The sequence below is a fragment of the Podarcis filfolensis genome (genome assembly GCF_964270895.1).
Source record: "Podarcis filfolensis genome assembly, chromosome: 2".
In the NCBI taxonomy this organism is placed as follows: domain Eukaryota; kingdom Metazoa; phylum Chordata; class Lepidosauria; order Squamata; family Lacertidae; genus Podarcis; species Podarcis filfolensis.
Window position 1 is genome coordinate 102,388,128 of NC_139605.1, and position 17,041 is coordinate 102,405,168.

The 17,041-nt window shown below is 45.7% G+C and overlaps 1 protein-coding gene across 8 annotated transcripts in view; it reads left to right on the forward strand.

The window, feature by feature from the left end:
• The first annotated feature begins 8,061 nt into the window (after positions 1 to 8,061).
• Positions 8,062 to 17,041, forward strand: part of TEX2 (testis expressed 2) — a 96,804-nt gene continuing 87,824 nt past the window's right edge. The window contains exon 1 of one of the 8 annotated variants that reach the window (XM_083598597.1): positions 8,062 to 8,451. The gene's annotated coding sequence lies outside the window, so the exon portion shown is untranslated. Of the gene's footprint in view, positions 8,628 to 8,782; positions 9,244 to 17,041 lie in introns of those variants that run through there. The other 7 variants (XM_083598603.1, XM_083598600.1, XM_083598602.1 and 4 more) reach the window with 7 other exon arrangements.

Genomic DNA, 17,041 nt, shown 5'->3' on the forward strand with positions numbered 1-17,041 from the left:
AGCCCGATGGAATAGTAAAGTTTTCAGCAGGTGCTTTCAGATCCACAGCTACCAGGTTGCAATCCTATGCACACTTTCTTAGGAGTCCCATCAAATTCAAATAGGCTTACTTTGGAGTAGACATGTAGAACAGAATCTATCAAATTAGACCATATCAAGAGAGAACAAAATAAAATATATTTCAACTCCACGTAAAAGGAAAATAGATTTCTCACAACATTATACATAAGAGACTTGTATTGAATGGCACCGTAAAATATTATTATAAACGTATATGTAACATTGACGGATAAGACATTTTACAGAGCAACAATCTTACACCATTACATGCAAATTCACTGAATTTTCAGATAAAGGTAAAGGTAAAGGTACCCCTGCCCGTACGGGCCAGTCGTGACCGACTCTGGGGTTGCGTGCTCATCTCGCTTAAGAGGCCGGGAGCCAGCGCTGTCCGAAGACACTTCCGGGTCACGTAGCCAGCGTGACGAAGCTGCTCTGGCGAGCCAGCACCAGCGCAGCGCACGGAAATGCCGTTTACCTTCCCGCTATAAAGCGGTACCTATTTATCTACTTGCACTTAGGGGTGCTTTCGAACTGCTAGGTGGGCAGGAGCTGGGACCGAACGACGGGAGCTCACCCCGCCGCGGGGATTCGAACCGTCGACCATACGATCGGCAAGTCCTAGGCACTGAGGTTTTACCCACAGCGCCACCCGCGTCCCCAGATAGTGAAAACTAATAATGGGGAAGTGGGGAAGCAATGGATTACAACAGTAATATATATAATGGGGAAAAAATCCATGGTTTCAAAATAATGGTTGAAATATTCTTTGGTGGGGTATGCCTAGTCCCTTAAAGCATTTCTTACAAAGTATTATTTAAATTGATTGATTGATTCTATTGTTAGCTGGTTTGGCTGTTAGCAGTATATAGATGCTCTAGATGTAGATGTTTGCAACCAGAACTTGAAAAGCACCAGTTGCTGAATCTGCAGCACATTAGGCCAGCATTGGGTACCTTTGGCTGTGCAGATGCTGATGGAATCCAACTCCCATTAGCCCAATCAGCATGGCATGCATAGTAGAGCGTGTTGAAATTTTCAACTTCCAAATTCCAAAAATGAGGAGTGCTAAAAAGTCGTAACGTGAGTTGGGAAGTCAAAAGACATTTTTGTTAAATTAATATAACTTAGTTTAGCTTGTTAAGTAAAATGCATGTAAAATTGCATAGATATAATTAAAAACCTGCAACTATATCATGCATTACTATTATTATTATTATTAAGCATTACCAGACCTTTTCAGAAGGTAAAATTAAAAATTATTTGGTTTTCTTAAAGTAGTTTATGTGCTTGATAGACCTACCAAGCTAAATGTTATATTCAATCACAAAACTGAATTCTTCACACCCCAAAACAAAAATATGACCCCGCACTGAAGAAATTTGCTAAAATTAAGTTTCAGCCCCTAAAACGACACACGCTGAATGCATATGATTACGATGTGCATTCAGCTGTGGGTATCCGAATGCTGCTTTTCCATGGCAAACCAGACCCACATAATCGTCAATGTTTCCTGCCTGTGGACTAGTTAATTTATGAAGCTTAGGAACAAATCTATTGATTTCAGAAGGAGCTTCATAATGTAGTCAAGAGGGAAATCACTTGACATGGATTTAAAAATAAGCACCAATAAGCTTTACCCTGTAAGGAAGAAACTGCAGCAAGAACATGGCGTCAATCTAATAATAATAATAATAATAATAATAATAATAATAATACTCCACCGATCTGGCTGGGTTTCCCCAGCCACTCTGGGCAGATCCCATCAAGAGTAAAAACACGAAGCAGAAAAAAAATACTGAGCATTCCTTTGTGCAATACATCAGATCCTATTGCTGCTGTGTTCATGTTAATCTTGAATTAAATGAACCAAGAAGGCAAAGGGATCAGAAGCCTTCTTTGCTGCATACTTTGCTCCTCTTTGAGTAAACATCATTTGCTGCGGGATTCCTTAACGGCTTAGTAGAAAACTGCTTTGCAGTTGTACAAAATGCCTTCCGACAACAATCCAGCGTACTTTTTAACTGTCTTAAGCCCAAGTCAGAAATAAACCCTGCCAGGAGGAAAGCTTACAGGAAAGCCCGGGAGGAGCAGGAGCAGGAAGATGGTTTAAACACAGAAATCAGAAATGGCCGGTGGGTTCGGCATGCTTTCCCACCAGCTGTTTTTCTGTTTGGCAGAGACTATGGTCTGGCCGCCACCACATGTAGTTAGACCCAAAGGGAGGAACACTAGCATCCCCAGTTCAACCTGACAGGCCAACAGGGCTTTACAGAACAGCAGTCCCAGTTTCCATCCGTCAGATAAATTGCTGTGCTCAACCATGCCCCTCCACACTACTAGGGGTTTCCCCTGGCTGTGGGCAGGGATCCTGCAGGCGGAAGGGGAAGCATGATTGCTAGCAGAGCAATGCTGATGTCATTCCAGAACATAGCTGTCAACCGTCCCTTATTTGGCGGGACAGTCCCTTATCCCAGTGCCGTGTCCCGCTGCTGTCCCTTATTGATGATGTCCCTTCAATTTCCCGGGTTTCAAAGGAAGCAGCTCCTCTCCCTCCCTGCCTGCCGGCTGGCCAGAGAAAAGGGAGGCTCCAACTGTGTTGCTTGGCTGCGTTGCTCACCCAATAAGGAGTCTAAGAACGACTGGGGGGTGGAGCTTGCATGCCTTGTGCAGATCAAATCGGCCTCGTTGCCTGGGGACTCACCTTTGCTCAGCACTTCCCAGTGGAGAGGTGACGGTGGTTTTCCTTGCTGCATCCCCTTTGCCAGGTTGCTGCGCTGTGGGAACCTCCGCTTGAGGCTTCATTTGGCTGCTTTGGCTCGGAGGGGCTCAGAAGTTGTACATACCTGTGCTCTGAAAATCCCTTATTTTGGCTGCTGATCCCTTATTTTCGAGGCTGCTGGTCCCTTATTTTCAAATCTGTAAGTTGACAGCTATGTTCCAGAAGCTGGTGGGAGCCGGCAGAGGTAGCCCAAGTAAACACCTACCTAATCCTTACCCCCCAGCCCGACACAAAGGGGGGCTGGATGGCTCTGCAAGCCCCATAGGCTTTGAATAAATTGATGTTTCCGTGCCAACAGCCATTTTGCATTTTGAGAAACACAAGTCCAGCACTAGTAAAACACCGGCTGCGTGTATCTAAGGTTGCTTCCATAAGGACCTGTTTGTTAAGCATTCATACTGATTTGCTTGCACAAAGTTTGCAGGGAGGTCGTACAATGCCCACTGTTTACTGAGCGTTCGTTCTGATCCGTTTGCGGAGCTGTTCTTGTATGACGTTGCGTCATTCGATTGTTATCTTGCATTTTCCAAGGCATTTCTACCCTGTCCATTTTCCTTACCACAAAAAGTTCAATTTGTGGGGGGTTGGGGGGCTGAGCAGGTCTGCTGTGGAAGAGTGCCCAACCCCCAACCCCTTTGTTTGAGCTCCAGGTCAAAGTCCCATGTGTGATTATCTTATCTTCAGACTTTGGAATCCATTTGACAGATCCACTCTACAATACAACAGCATACCTGAAAGTCCATTTGCCTTGCAAATGACACAAACACTGGACTTTACATCTCCTCAGCACTGGTGGTTCTTCAGATAACCTTTTTCTTGTAAGAAGCAACCCGGAACTTGTGGGTTGTACATCTTCTTGTTCTTCGTTCCTTTGAAGGGGAAACACCGGAGATATTATATTACTGTAATAATTGCCTTGTTTAGAAATATACAAGTGGAGCATAACTAGAAAATACGTGTCATTTTCCTGTCTTCAATAGGCATAACGCTGAAACAGAAAGACCCCCCACTTATAAGGGAATCTAACAGTTGGCTCCCGTTGAAAAGACATGGGCAACTGACTATGGACGGCTGGTAGCCATATGATTTTGCCAGGACCATCCGAATACATTTTGCTACCTGCGGGAAAGGGCAAAATGGTGACTCCTCCCAACTCTACTGCCAGAAATCAAGTGGACTTTGAATGGGTGGAGGTTCAGGAGAAATAGCTACAGGCCACTTCTGCTGCCTCCGAGTATCTGATGCCTAAGATGGTTGCTTCATTCTGCCCAATGGTAGGGCCAGCACTGGATTCTGCTCAAGACAGTTAAGTATGTTTAAATCTCTTTCGTGGAGCTTTGCCCTCTCTTTGATTGCGACCATAAAGTGCAGTATGATAACTTGTTTTTGGTTGCAATCCTTTGCAACCAAACCCATGGGAAAATCTAATAGATTTTATTCAAACTTCCATGGGTTCTGTTCAGCATTTCAGATTGTGCCTGTAATTTTGGCACCTTCCGTATGTTCAACTGGACGCACATTTAAAGGGGAGTGGGGTTGTGCATGTATACAAAATGTACATGTGTGGGTTTTGACTGCACAATTGTGTACCTGTGAAGAGGCAGCACCTGTGATTGTGTGGACAAAGCCCATGTGGACACAGGGATGAGGCCGAGGCCTGCAGCCACGAGTAGGCACAGTCTTGGGGGATGTTTATGCATGTTCAGCCGAACATGTGGAAGGTAATTTAAAGAAAGGACCACAGCTCAGTGGTAGATGGATGGACCGAATGAACTGTCTCCGTATGAGGCAGCTTCCTATCTTCCTATCTGCAAATACCTCACAAAGAAAATCCTTTCTTTTCAGTGGGAACCTCTGGTTTTACACCAGCTTTTGAATTTGGCTCTGTGAGTGATTTTCCGCCTCATGCTGGCAATTCAATGACTACAGGGTTGGAAGGAATTAGATCTAAACGTGTCAATTTTATCTGCCTATTAAAACTAGCAGCTCAACAAAAATATGCAAATCCCTCACCCATATCTCTACGTGTGCGCAAAGTCCAAGACAAAAGGCAAGGGATTTGCATAATAATCTACATTTTTCTTTATTGTATTAGCCCTGTTTTTGTATTATGTGTAACTTGAATAAACCACACTGCGGACCGTCATTGGTATAAAAACCAAGGGGGATGTATCTCTTATCCATTAGATTCCACACAGTCCAATGACGCAATCATGTGGGAAGCCTAAGGTTTTACCCTTAAGCGGGCTGGTGGTATTAAACAGCATTTTTAAATTAATTAAGGGCACAATCCTATACTGAAAATCACCAGGTGAGGGGGTTCTAGGATTGGGCAGAAGCCCCAGTACGCAAGTAGAACACCAGATACACACCCAGAATGAAAGATATACTGGGGGAATTATCCCAATCGGCAGGTAGAGCACTCAGTTTGTGAAAGCTCTTCCACCAAAGAATTGCAGAGATGGAAGGGACCCTGAGGGTCATCCAGTCCAACCCTCTGCAACCAACCGTGATACTCCAGTTGGAGGAATGTGGTTCAAAGCACCGAAGATTCTATACTCCTCCAGTCCACAGCCTATCCATGGTGCAACTTTATGACCGAGAGCAAATAATTCCTCTCCCATTAGCTTGAATGGGAAGGAGGAGAATTAAAAAAGTATTCAGCCCTGCATCGGTTGCCATTTCACCATGACAGAGCACAGGATATGGTGTAACTCAGGGACGCGGGTGGCGCTGTTGTCTAAACCACTGAGCCTCTTGGGCTTGCCAGTTAGAAGGTCGGTGGTTTGAATCTACACGACAGGGTGAGCTCCCATTGCTCTGTTCCAGCTCTTGCCAACCTAGTAGTTTGAAAGCACACCAGTGCAAGTACCGGTATATAAATAGGTACCGCTGCAGCGGGAAGGTAGACGGTGTTTCCGTGCGCTCTGGCTTCCATCACGGTGTCCCGTTGCACCAGAAATGGTTTAGTTATGCTGGCCACATGACCCAGAAAGCTGTCTGTGGACAAACGCCGGCTCCCTCGGCCTGAAAAGCGAGATGAGCGCCACAACCCCATAGTCACCTTTGACTGGACTTACAGTAACCGTCATGGGGTCCGTTACCTTTACCTTATGGTGTAACTCAGCAGCCCCGAAAGCTGCCCCTTTATTTGTCCCTTATCTATTTACATAAGCTGAGACAGGCTTTTGACTCAGCATAGGTTAAATTGCCAGCAGCTGGTGGAGGTGAAGGGGCTCAAAATGAGGTGGCTGCCTTAAATAAGAGGATATGGATTGCTGAGAACCTGTTATGTGGAGCCTCTAACAGTTGGACTTAGTAATGACTTCCCTTTAAATTAAAGAGTTTGGACAAATTCATGGCGGATGAGTGGCTACCAGTTATGACGGGTAAACACAGACAGTATGCTCTTGAAATTCTGAATACCAGTTCATGGGGTTTGGGAGAGAACCATTGCACTCGTCCTACCTTTGGGCTTCCTATATGCACCTGAGAAAATAATGCTGGACTAGATGGGCCTTTAGATTGAACCAATGTCCTTATGCTCATCTAAAAAAACTATACATTAATGTTCCCCTTCTTCATAACTATTGTTTTAGTTACATGTGCATATTTAAAACCAGTTAAAGCTAACAATTTATTTTAACTGGCTGAAAGCCCATAATAATACCACCATCATCAATGACAACATTCCTAGCCACTCAGTTTTTTCTTGGCTGGGGAGAGATTTGAACCTAAGGCTGCAATCATAAACACACTTGTTCAGGAATAAGTCCCACTGAACACAGTGAGACGTCTTTGCATAAACTTGAACAGGCCTCTGCCGCAAGTTTCAAGGTCCAATCAATCCTATCACCTCTGAATCTCACAAGCCCATCTTTAGCAGGGATTTCTGAGTATGGATGTCTGCCGGCAATAGCCCTGCAATACGAACTTGTAACTTCAAATTATCAGTTTATGCATAATCAATCAAGAATGTAACTATCACATTTAGATGTAAAAAAATGGTCTGCTTTTATCGCCACAGTTGGAAAGGCTGTGAAATGTAGGTCCCAAGGAAGGATGACTCAGCGGGAAAAAATGTATTCCCTTTGTCAGGATTTGTGTGCATTTTAATACAGTGTTTCTCAACTTTTTTCTTCTTCATCCCATGTCCCCTTTTAGCTAAAGTAAAAATCCCATGCCCTTGCCTTCAAACCTGGCTCTCCTAATTGTTTAAATTTTCATAAAGACTGAAAGATGGTGACTTTTAATTATATATATTTTCACTTATATTTTTGGAACCAGTACCCCCCAGCCTTCAAAATCTTCACGTGTCCCCCTGGATGGGACACACCCCATGGGCTGAGAAACACTGATTTTATAGCTCCCTGGAAATACAGCAGTTGAATTAAAAAATCTTATAGTTTCAAAACTGTGTCAGAAAGCTACACCTGTTGAACTTCTGTGTTAAAGGCACAGGGGTGCTAATAGGGGGTTGGGGGCCAAAGTAGCAACCAGAATATTGGCAGGCCACTTCCTGTACTAAGTAGAACTTGAGTACATACATATAAGCAATTACCTTTCTAGTGACAAAATAGTTACAGTGCAGGTGGAGTGCAGGACCTCATTCCCCTTTATTTTCTTTTAACTTGGCAATTCTGGAATGCCGGTAAGTCAAGTTTATACCATTGCCTATGGATGCCACACAACTGCCAATGGTGGGCATGTGGGCTAGTCTAGGGTTACCATATTTCAAACAGTGAAGATCTGGACAGAAAAGTTGATGGGCTTTTTTTTTTTTGGCAAAGTTGTTGTACTATTTCCGACTGGACTTAAAATAGTAAAAGTAAAGGACCCCTGACAGTTAATTGGAGAAATGTTGGAGGGGATGGAGTTTTGCGACCCCTGAGCCAAGGGGATAAGTAACCATACAACCTTTAGTAGACATCTGAAGGCAGCCCTGTAGATGGAAGTTTTTTTTTTAATGTTTAACGTCTTATTATGTTTTTACATATGCTGGAAGCTGCCCAGAGTGGTCGGGGTATAAATAATAAAATGATGATGATGATGATGATGATGCAATAGGACGCCCCTGTTTTGACCAGAGAAATAATAATAATAATAATAATAATAATAATAATAATAGTGTTGGGAGGGCACGCTATTTGGTGCCTGGGGTTTCCCAGCGCTGAGGACGCCCTCTGCACCTGTTTACAACGCCTTCTTATTTTATTTTTTTACCCCTAATCTCAGCCTTTCCTGCTAGATTTTGGGGCGCCCGGGCGGCACCGAAGCTCTGGCAACTGACAGCACTCCCGTCGGCTGCGAGAGGGCAGCCGGTTTTGCCCCCTTCTCTTCCTGGCCTTGTGTGCCTTTAACCGGGAAGCCGGCCTCCCCGGCAGACCCAGCCCATCGCCGGGCGGGGCTGCCCCGGCCGCCCGCCCGCCAGCCCGCCTTCGCCGCTCCTCTCTTCCCATAGCGCGGCCGCCTGACTTCGGCTGGCAGCGGCGAACCGAACCGGCGCGGGGAAGAAGGGAGGGAGCCGTAGCCGCCCGCCTGCCGGCCCGCCCGCCCGCCTCCTCCGGGCAGTGTTGCGCCATGCGATGCCACGAGCTGCCGCAGATCAGGTAAACGGGACGGAGCCGGAGCCGCCTTCCTGCTACCGTAGGGCAGCTCAAGGGGCAGCAGCAGCAGCAGCAGCAGCAGCCGAGGAGCCCGGGCAGAGAAGCGCTCCTGCAGCAGCCCGCCTGCTCGCCTCGCTCTCTCTGCGGCCGATGGCAGCGCGAGCGCTCCGGCCTCCGAGGTAGCAGAGCCGGCCTGGGCCTACGGCTTGCCGCCGGGGTACGAGGGAAGCGAGGGCGCCGCGCGTCCCCGGGGATTGCACGTGGCGGCGCCGCCGCGGGTTGGCGAGCCCACCGAGGCTGCCCGGGGGAGCAGAGGCGGGGGGCTGCTTAGGGGATGCAATGGCCATCGGTGGGGTGGGGTGGGGTGAAAGCGACTTCGAGACGAGGCTGGGCTCCGGCACCTGTTTTGTCAGGCTGGGGGAACGGAGAGGGCGCCTCTGAGCCTAGCAAGAGTGCGGCGGTGCTCCCTCGCCGCGACGGGAGAGTTCCGGGCTGCACCTCGGAAGGAGGTGTTGAACCTTTCACTTTGGCCTGCGGAGGCGGCTTGTTTGTTGACGTTCCCGTGGCGGAGGGGTGGCCTTTTCTTCTTCTTTTTTTCCACTTTCCCCGCCCCTCCCACGCACCCCGGGGAAAGTGTGTGAGGCGCTGCTGGAATTGGGGACTGCGAGGCTTAACTGGGACCGTGGCTCACTTCTCCTGGAACTTTTCTTCCGTCGGTCCTGAGATATTTGGAGCGCCTGAGGAAGAAGCAGCCTTGTGTTGCTGAAGACCACGAGTCAGGTGTTGGGGAAGGAAGTCAGGTTGGGCCTGAGGGTGTGACCTTCTCAGAAAGGTTGGAGCTGTTCTCCATTCCGCCTCCCCCCTTAGCAGTCGCTGCAAAGGGGGGGGGGTTGTCAACCTCTGTTTGCGCCGTCGGTTCTGGTGGAGGCGTGCCTTAGAAAGATGTCTTAAAGACGCCCCTTTAAACAAAACAACTGCGAAGCGCGGAGTGGAAGGGGACTTTGGATAGCTGAGTTTCTGGAGAGTGCCCTCATGGGGTTAGTAGGCAATTTGATCCGGCAACAAGTTTCGTCTCCTTCGAAACTCCCATTGTTCCAGGCGCATTTTGCAACCCAGAATTTCCTCAGCACTAGCCGCTTCTGAGTTCTGGGCACAGTATTGTACCTGAGATTTCCGATTCAAACTGCAGAGTGGAAGGAAAGGAGGACCTTTTTCTGCTTCCCCACTTCCAGCTACTCTCTGAAGACTGGAGAAGAGACCTTCTTAAGGATATTAGGAGGGTGGGCAAGGGAAGGACTAGACCATGTGGGAAATGAACGTAAGATTTTAGCTGCAGTTCATTTATTTTCAGCTTTGTATTCTTGCTCTAAAACAGCACACCTAGACATTCCATTGTTGGGCCCGTAACCTCGGTTTAAGGTGCCCTTTAGCTCTTAGCTATAATATTTCCGTTTCTAACACTGCCTCACAGTGATGGGGCAGATTTTGGATGGATATAGCAAAGAAGCAAAGCTTCCTCTGATGTTCCATGTGGATAGATAGACTCCAAAAGTCACAACTTCTTGGGGGTGTCAGCAAGCTGCAACCTTGCTGTATTGACAAGTGGGTTTAATGCGAGGGCTTTGATTTATTTCTCTTGTGGGTGAAGTTTATAGGCCTGCTGTGTTCAGCCACAGGAATGGCAGAAGAACACCTGATATTCTCTCTCCCTCTCTCCTTTTGCTGTGTATTGGATTGGTCTATTTTGGTGTGTCTGCTTACTACATACATCTGAGTTCAGGCAGTGAGCAATGTCTGAGCACCAGCAAGGGAAGGGAGGGGGGACTGGCCTAGGCTCCTCACAAATATGGATGCTGTTGTGTTCACTTGTTAGAGCTGAATTGTATTTTGATCTGCTTAGATTGTATAGCTTGTGGAGCCCTTTCTGATTTAAGATTTGGCCTTCTAAAGCTTTAAGACCACAGAAGTAGGAGGGACGTTGTTCAGGCAATCCTGCCTCCTGCACAGCTCTCTCTGTGTTTCCTAAAACACTTCAAATTGGTAACGTGAAGTAAAAATAAATAAATCAAATATGCAGTCACTTTAGTAAAACTTCAGTTTTTAGTTACCAAAACTTTAACTCCCCCCTGCCCCCCCCCGGCTAAAGAGTGGCTTTTAAAGTTCCATGAGATAAGCAGAATACCAATTAACTTCTAATGTCATCAACAAATATGTATACTGTACCAGATAAATCATTTCAACCCATTTCTGGTGGCATCTCACAAAAGTCCCACTTGTAACAATTCTGATTTTAAAGATGCAGAAAGGCATTTTATGTCAAATCCTTGCTGAACTTCTCACATGGATACTATTACCTATTGCTTTGTAATACTTCAAAGTTTTCTTAATAATAAATCAAACCAAGTCCCTCTCACAACCATGACATCAGTAAAGCTATATATTCCAAGTGTTCTTGAATGGTTCCCCAAATACTGTCACTTTGTCTTGCTTTCCACAAGAGATGCTTTGGTCAGTTTTAGAATGTCCCATTTGTATAGTTAATCTATTTTTTCACTTGTTCTAATCTTAACATTTGTGCATACGTCTAGCTCATTATTATACGGAGTTGGATATGCTTAAGCTTTGAGTGGGCCTAACCGTGTCTAACTCTGCATAGCACTGAGCTGTTAGAAATACCACACACTATTTTCTAGGAGCCACAGACATGCCCTGTCTTGGAGGACAATCTGCTACCATTGCGTGTTTTCAGGTTGCATGTTTAACTTTTGTAGGAATAGGCTAACATTTATTCACAAGATTATTAAAACTTGGTAGCCACATTTCCGGGGGCTAAATGCTTGACTCACTGAATTAACTGTGTTCACAAAACAGAGCTGTCTTGCATGCAGAAAGCCCTAGGCTAAGTCCCCAGCATTTTCAGGTAGGGCTGGGAGAGACTATGGGGAGCTGTTGACTGTCAGTGTAGACAATAGCTGAGCTACTTGGACCAATGGTCTGGCCTGTTATAAGGCGGCAGCTTGTGTTCTTTTTAAAGTTTGAAATGATGATGCCATTTTGTTCATGATCTTTGTGTGTGTGTGTGTGTGTGTGAGAGAGAGAGAGAGAGAGAGAGAGAGAGAGAGCGTTTCCTGTTCTAAATGGAAGGGAGGGGGAAAATGCTGCTAAGTGGCTTCCTAAGATTATGGAAAGAGAAATAGGGAGTTTTAGTTGAAATCGTTCTGGAAGAACTAAGGAAAGGACCAGAAATAATGCAGTAAACCTCGTTGTCGATTGCTGGGCATGTGAAGCACTGAAGAGAGATATCAAGGGCTGTAGATGAATAAAAATTCACCAATAATTTGAAATGAGAATGAGCAAAATGATAGGGTTCCTGAAGGCCACTCACCATCCCTTTTCTTTTTGTACTAGACAGGTTTGCCTTTCATCAAATTACTGTGGTTTTGCTTTCAGTCACAGGTACCTGACCTGTATTCTCCAAGGCACTTGTCTACGTTGAATTCATTTTGGCCATGGCATATTAACTGTGTTATGTAATACGGAATTTGAGAACGTTCCCAAGAAAATGTTAAAGATAGCTTTCCCTTCTAACAATGAGCTATAGATTGTAAGCCGGTTATATCACCCGTGAGAGGAGGCGTTCCATCTTCATTCAGAATTCTAAAAAAAGGCTGAAGTTGCGCAAGTGAAGACTAAAACTCTTTTTTTATTAATACAGTATATAAAAAGTTGACATTCCTAATAGAAACGGGCTTAAAAAGAGGAAGAGGTAAAGTTGCCTTGTCTTTGCAAAGGGTTACTGGGTGGTGAAGACATTTACTGGAAAGTCCTATCCCACGTGATTTTTATGGATTGTCGTGCTGCTTATTAGGGTAGAAATTTCCTTGCTTGGCTGTGTTAACTTGCTGTAAAATAGCACATGGTGGATAGAAATATAACAAGGTTGTCTGTGTTCCTTGATCTATGCACGTTTTCCATGCAATCTCACATATATCACTGAAGACTGAGTTCTGTCAAGGCACATGTCAGTTGTCCCCAATTTGATCTTTGGCTCAAAACTTTAATAAGTGAGGCATTGCAACACACAGGAGACCAGCCAGCAACTCTGGATTTTATCGTACTTACTGGGCATGATCCTGATTCAAGTTGCAGTGCAATCCTAAGGATGATTTATTGGAAATGTATTTAGTACAGTGAGGTCTTGCTCCTTGGTTGAGATGCAGCCATGGTGAAAATTGCCAGGAGAAAGCTGGCCGCGGGTATAAATTTGTGTAAGACTGGGGATCTGTCACGGATAAAAGTGCTTGTGTGTTTTATTACAAAGAGCGTCGTAGAGGAAGTTCATTATTGCGACGTTCACTAATGCAGCCTTGCAAGCCCCTTTCAGAACTAGCCCACATTGTAGTCCCATATTAAGGTAGGTAATTTGTGGCTTGTAATTGACTTCAAAATAAAAACGCACTGTTCATATTTTTCAGAAGTTTTTGCGCCTGCTTGCCTTGATACATAGCTGTCAAGCGTCCCTTATTTGGCGGGACAGTCCCTTATCCCAGCGCCATGTCCCGCTGCTGTCCCTTATTGATGATGTCCCTTAAATTTCCCGGGTTTCAAAGGAAGCAGCTCCTCTCCCTCTCTCCTTGCTGGCCAGGGAGGAGGGAAGCTCCAACTGTGTTGCTTGGCTGTGTTGCTCACCCAATAAGGAGTCTTAAGAACGACTGGGGGGTGGAGCTTGCATGCCTTGTGCCAATCAAATTGGCCACGTTGCCTGGGAATTCGCCTTTGCTCAGCGCTTCCCAGCGGAGAGGTGACGGTGGTTTTCCTTGCTGCATCCCCTTTGCCGGGTTGCTGTGCTGTGGGAACCACACTTGAGGCTTCGTTTGGCTGCTGGTTGACTAAAATCCCTTATTTTGGCTGCTGATCCCTTATTTTCGAGGCTGCTGGTCCCTTATTTTCAAATCTGTAAGTTGACAGCTATGCCTTGATACAGTTCTTCCTTGCCAAAGCAGGCAGCCGCTTTCAAGCCTGGCAATGTTTTGGATGGGAGATACAGGTTTAATGCGCTACTAATGCCTTCCACCCCACCCTTCAAAGGGCAAATTGACCTGTGGCAGCCCTTTCTGTCTGGCCCCAGGCCACGTCCCTCTCCAACTTTGCTCTCTTAGGGTGCCTTTGCCAGGCTGGAATGTGTAATTGAACTCTGATATTGCCTCTTGCTTGCTTAGATGGAGGGATAGAGAGACTGTGTTTGTGTAGGAAAAAAACTTGCTTTTCTGTGGCTGGAATGTGGCCTGCTGTACAGAGGCAAGAATCATGCAGATAATTGCCATAAAAACAGCACAGTTGTGGCGTTGGAACATGACACAGGAGTGTGGAAAGGAGTAAGTGCAAGTCAACCCAGCCAGATGGATGGGGTATAAATAATAAAATTATTACTAATATTAGTTTATGTGTAAGATGTGAAGATAGATTGGGGAAAATGATGAAATTGGTCCATCAGTATGTAGGCTAGCTTCCCCTGCTCTGGTGTCTCCAGTTTTTTCTTGGACTACAGCTCCCATAATCCCTGATTACAGCTCCCATAATCCCTGGAGATGATGGGGATTGTAGTCCAGCAACATTTGAAGGATTCTAGATTGGAGAAGGGTGATGCACACCATGATGAATAGACGATTATGAGGCGCACTGAGGAATTTTTCCTTTAAACGAGGAATGGCCTCTGCCGCTCACTTTCAGTTAAGGTCATTGACCTTGTGTTGGCTTGTCGAAACAGCATCTAGGTCAAGCATCAAAACAGCCAATTGCCTCATCGCTAGTGGTGAGTAATTGCCTGAGTGATCCGGCAGCATGCTTCTGTAAACCAGTTGTTCTGTTTTGCTTTTAGGCCTACAAATGACTAACATAGCACCTCCTGTGCATGTATTTGCAAGGCTGATCTAGGCATTTCAAACTTGAATTCTAAGCACCGTTGTAACCCCTTCCAGTCTATCTATAAATATTGAAGACTGTCCTGTTCACTCAAAAGTTTTTTCTCTTAGGGTTATGGTAGAATTCCGAGTTGTGCGATTACAATTGTTCTGCCCATACAGTGCTTCTCAAACTTAGGCGTCCAGCTGTTTTTGGACTACAGTTCCCATCATCCTTGACCACTGGTTCTGCTCGCTAGGGATGATGGGAGTTGTAGTCCAAAAACAGCTGGAGACCTAAATTGGGGAAACCCTGCACCGGTGCAAATATTTCAGCTTGTCAGGTGGAACAATCTCCCCTCTCCTCTCTGTGAAAGCTGTTCTGGGAGTTCATCAAACACCCTTTGGGGGGGGCACAGGGCAGGTGAAGGGGGGAAAGTCCCACTAGCACAACTGTTTAACTGAGTCCACCCCTTTGTTTCTTCACTCCCATCATTCCCTGAGAAAAAATAGTGTGTTGGAAGTCACCTTGCTTACTCATTGAACGAAATGAGACTTGCTTCCAAGGATTCTGTTGTGTGTTTACAATGTGTCATGTGAAAGGTACCAAGAGAATGGTAGAATAGGGATAAACCTCTGGGAGGCAGTGGAACTTGGTATACTCCTGAGCCGGCGACACCCAAGGTGGTGTTCCTCAAATGTTGCTGGACCCCAATTCCCATGCGCTCCAGCCAGCACAGCCAGTGATCAGAAACAATGGGACTTTGAATCCCGTTGTGGAATCCTGAGAGCACCACACTGGATACCCGACCTTGTGACTTGGCAGATGTGCAGCATCTCTTAAGAACTGGCCCTGTCTTTTCTGAATAACATGGCTTCACAATCTGGTTTCCGTGATCTTTATTCCCCGCGGAACACGTTAAATGGAGAACATGGATCACAAGGCACCAGCAAGCAACTAACTTTTAAGTGTGTGTTGCTGAAATACTGTAGAGGCTGCAAATGCCCACCCATTGTTGATTTCCCTTAATTTGATTATAGTGCTAGTTAGCTTGCTTACATCAATACAATTGCATTCTGTCTTTGTACCTGCAAATATAGATGCCTACTCTTGCTGCCTCCCAGATTAATTGATGGAAAATCTCCCTTGCACAGTTGTTTCCCTGCGAGGGAAGAAAGAAAAAGTGCTGCAGATTTGTTTCCAAGTGAATTTATCTTACCTAAACAATCTCACTGAGTAATTATGATTTTGTCAACACAATAATGTTTTACTAGTAAGTATGATTCTGAAGTGATTTCTCCCATGATTTCTATGCATATATTATATTATATATGCATATAATCTAGTTCTATATTATATGTCATTGAATCTGGTTTTGGAGGGAGGAGGAAGGAACTCCAGGTGCTTGGAGGGGTTATGAATATTCAAATTACACCTGAGCCTTAAAAATGTTCTGCTTGGCCATCCCTGTGCTAGTCAAATCCCACTGCTTTTACAATTTGTATAGCACTTCATCCCCCAAGTGTTTTTATTGACATTTTGATCGAAGTCTCTGGTATTAAGTATCCCATTTACGGCAGTGGGTGTTCTGCAGTGCACATGGGTTGCCACCAGCCATCTTCGTGGCTGATATTGTGAGAATGCAGTTTAAAATAAACTAGGCCAACAAACTGGGACTCAGTCTTGGTACGTGGCTCTCGGGTCCAAGAGTTCACCAGTTCTAGGCAGAGTTGCAGTCCCCCTTGGCTGTTATCTGAAATTTCTGACACATGCTGAGCATTAAAACTACTGCAGAACTTTGACCAGCTGATCCTTCTTCACTGGGTGGAGTGAGTAAACTTAGAAACTGCACTGAGGGTTTTTTGTTTTGTTTTACAATCGAGTGGTATATAAAATTTATGAAATCATAAACAAATACATGTGCCAGGCGATGTTGGCCTTCTGGAGCATATTGGTATCTGGTGACTCTACTTGAATGCAGCCTCTCCCCTTTTATTGAAGGCACTAGAGACATTTAGTGAACAAATACAGTACTTCTTTGATTCTCTGGCTTCCATAGAAGCCAAGGTTCTTACCGGCAAATGTGTGTTTCAGACACACTTAGGTCCATCTAGCGCATGTCAGCCTCAGAAAATACATGTTGGCTTCTGCTTTCTTCTTTGCTTGTGTTGAGATGGTTATGTCTATCTGTTTGCCGGCCCACAACTTGGCTTCCAGCGTGCCTCTGCAAACCACTTCCAGGTGATGTGCCTAGGCCTCTGCAGGTGGCTGAATGCAAGCAGCTCTTTCACTGTGGGCTGCCTGAGCTTGGCATGAACACAGATAAAATAAATGTTTCTGTATGGCCGCCACATGCGGAACTGGCTATGGAAACAGGTGCTAAGGCTCTCTGTTAGGGAGAACAAGGTGGCCGTCTCAGGTCGTGATGGCAGGTGCTGGAGACAGCAGTGGCAGGGCCCAAATATTTTCTTCAAAGCTCTCTCACCTGTTCCCCTCTGCATTTCCTAAACTCCTCTGTTCTGCATCTCCTAAGATAGCTTGCTGCCCTTGGGTGCTGTGGAGGAGGTTGTTCCATCAGTTCATTCCGCTTCTGTATGTGGAAAAGGGTGGGGTGGGGGCCTTGTCCTTTGCCTTGGGTGGCAAAATGTCTTGGGCTGGCCTGAGCCCAATATGGTGCTTTAAATCATGTTTG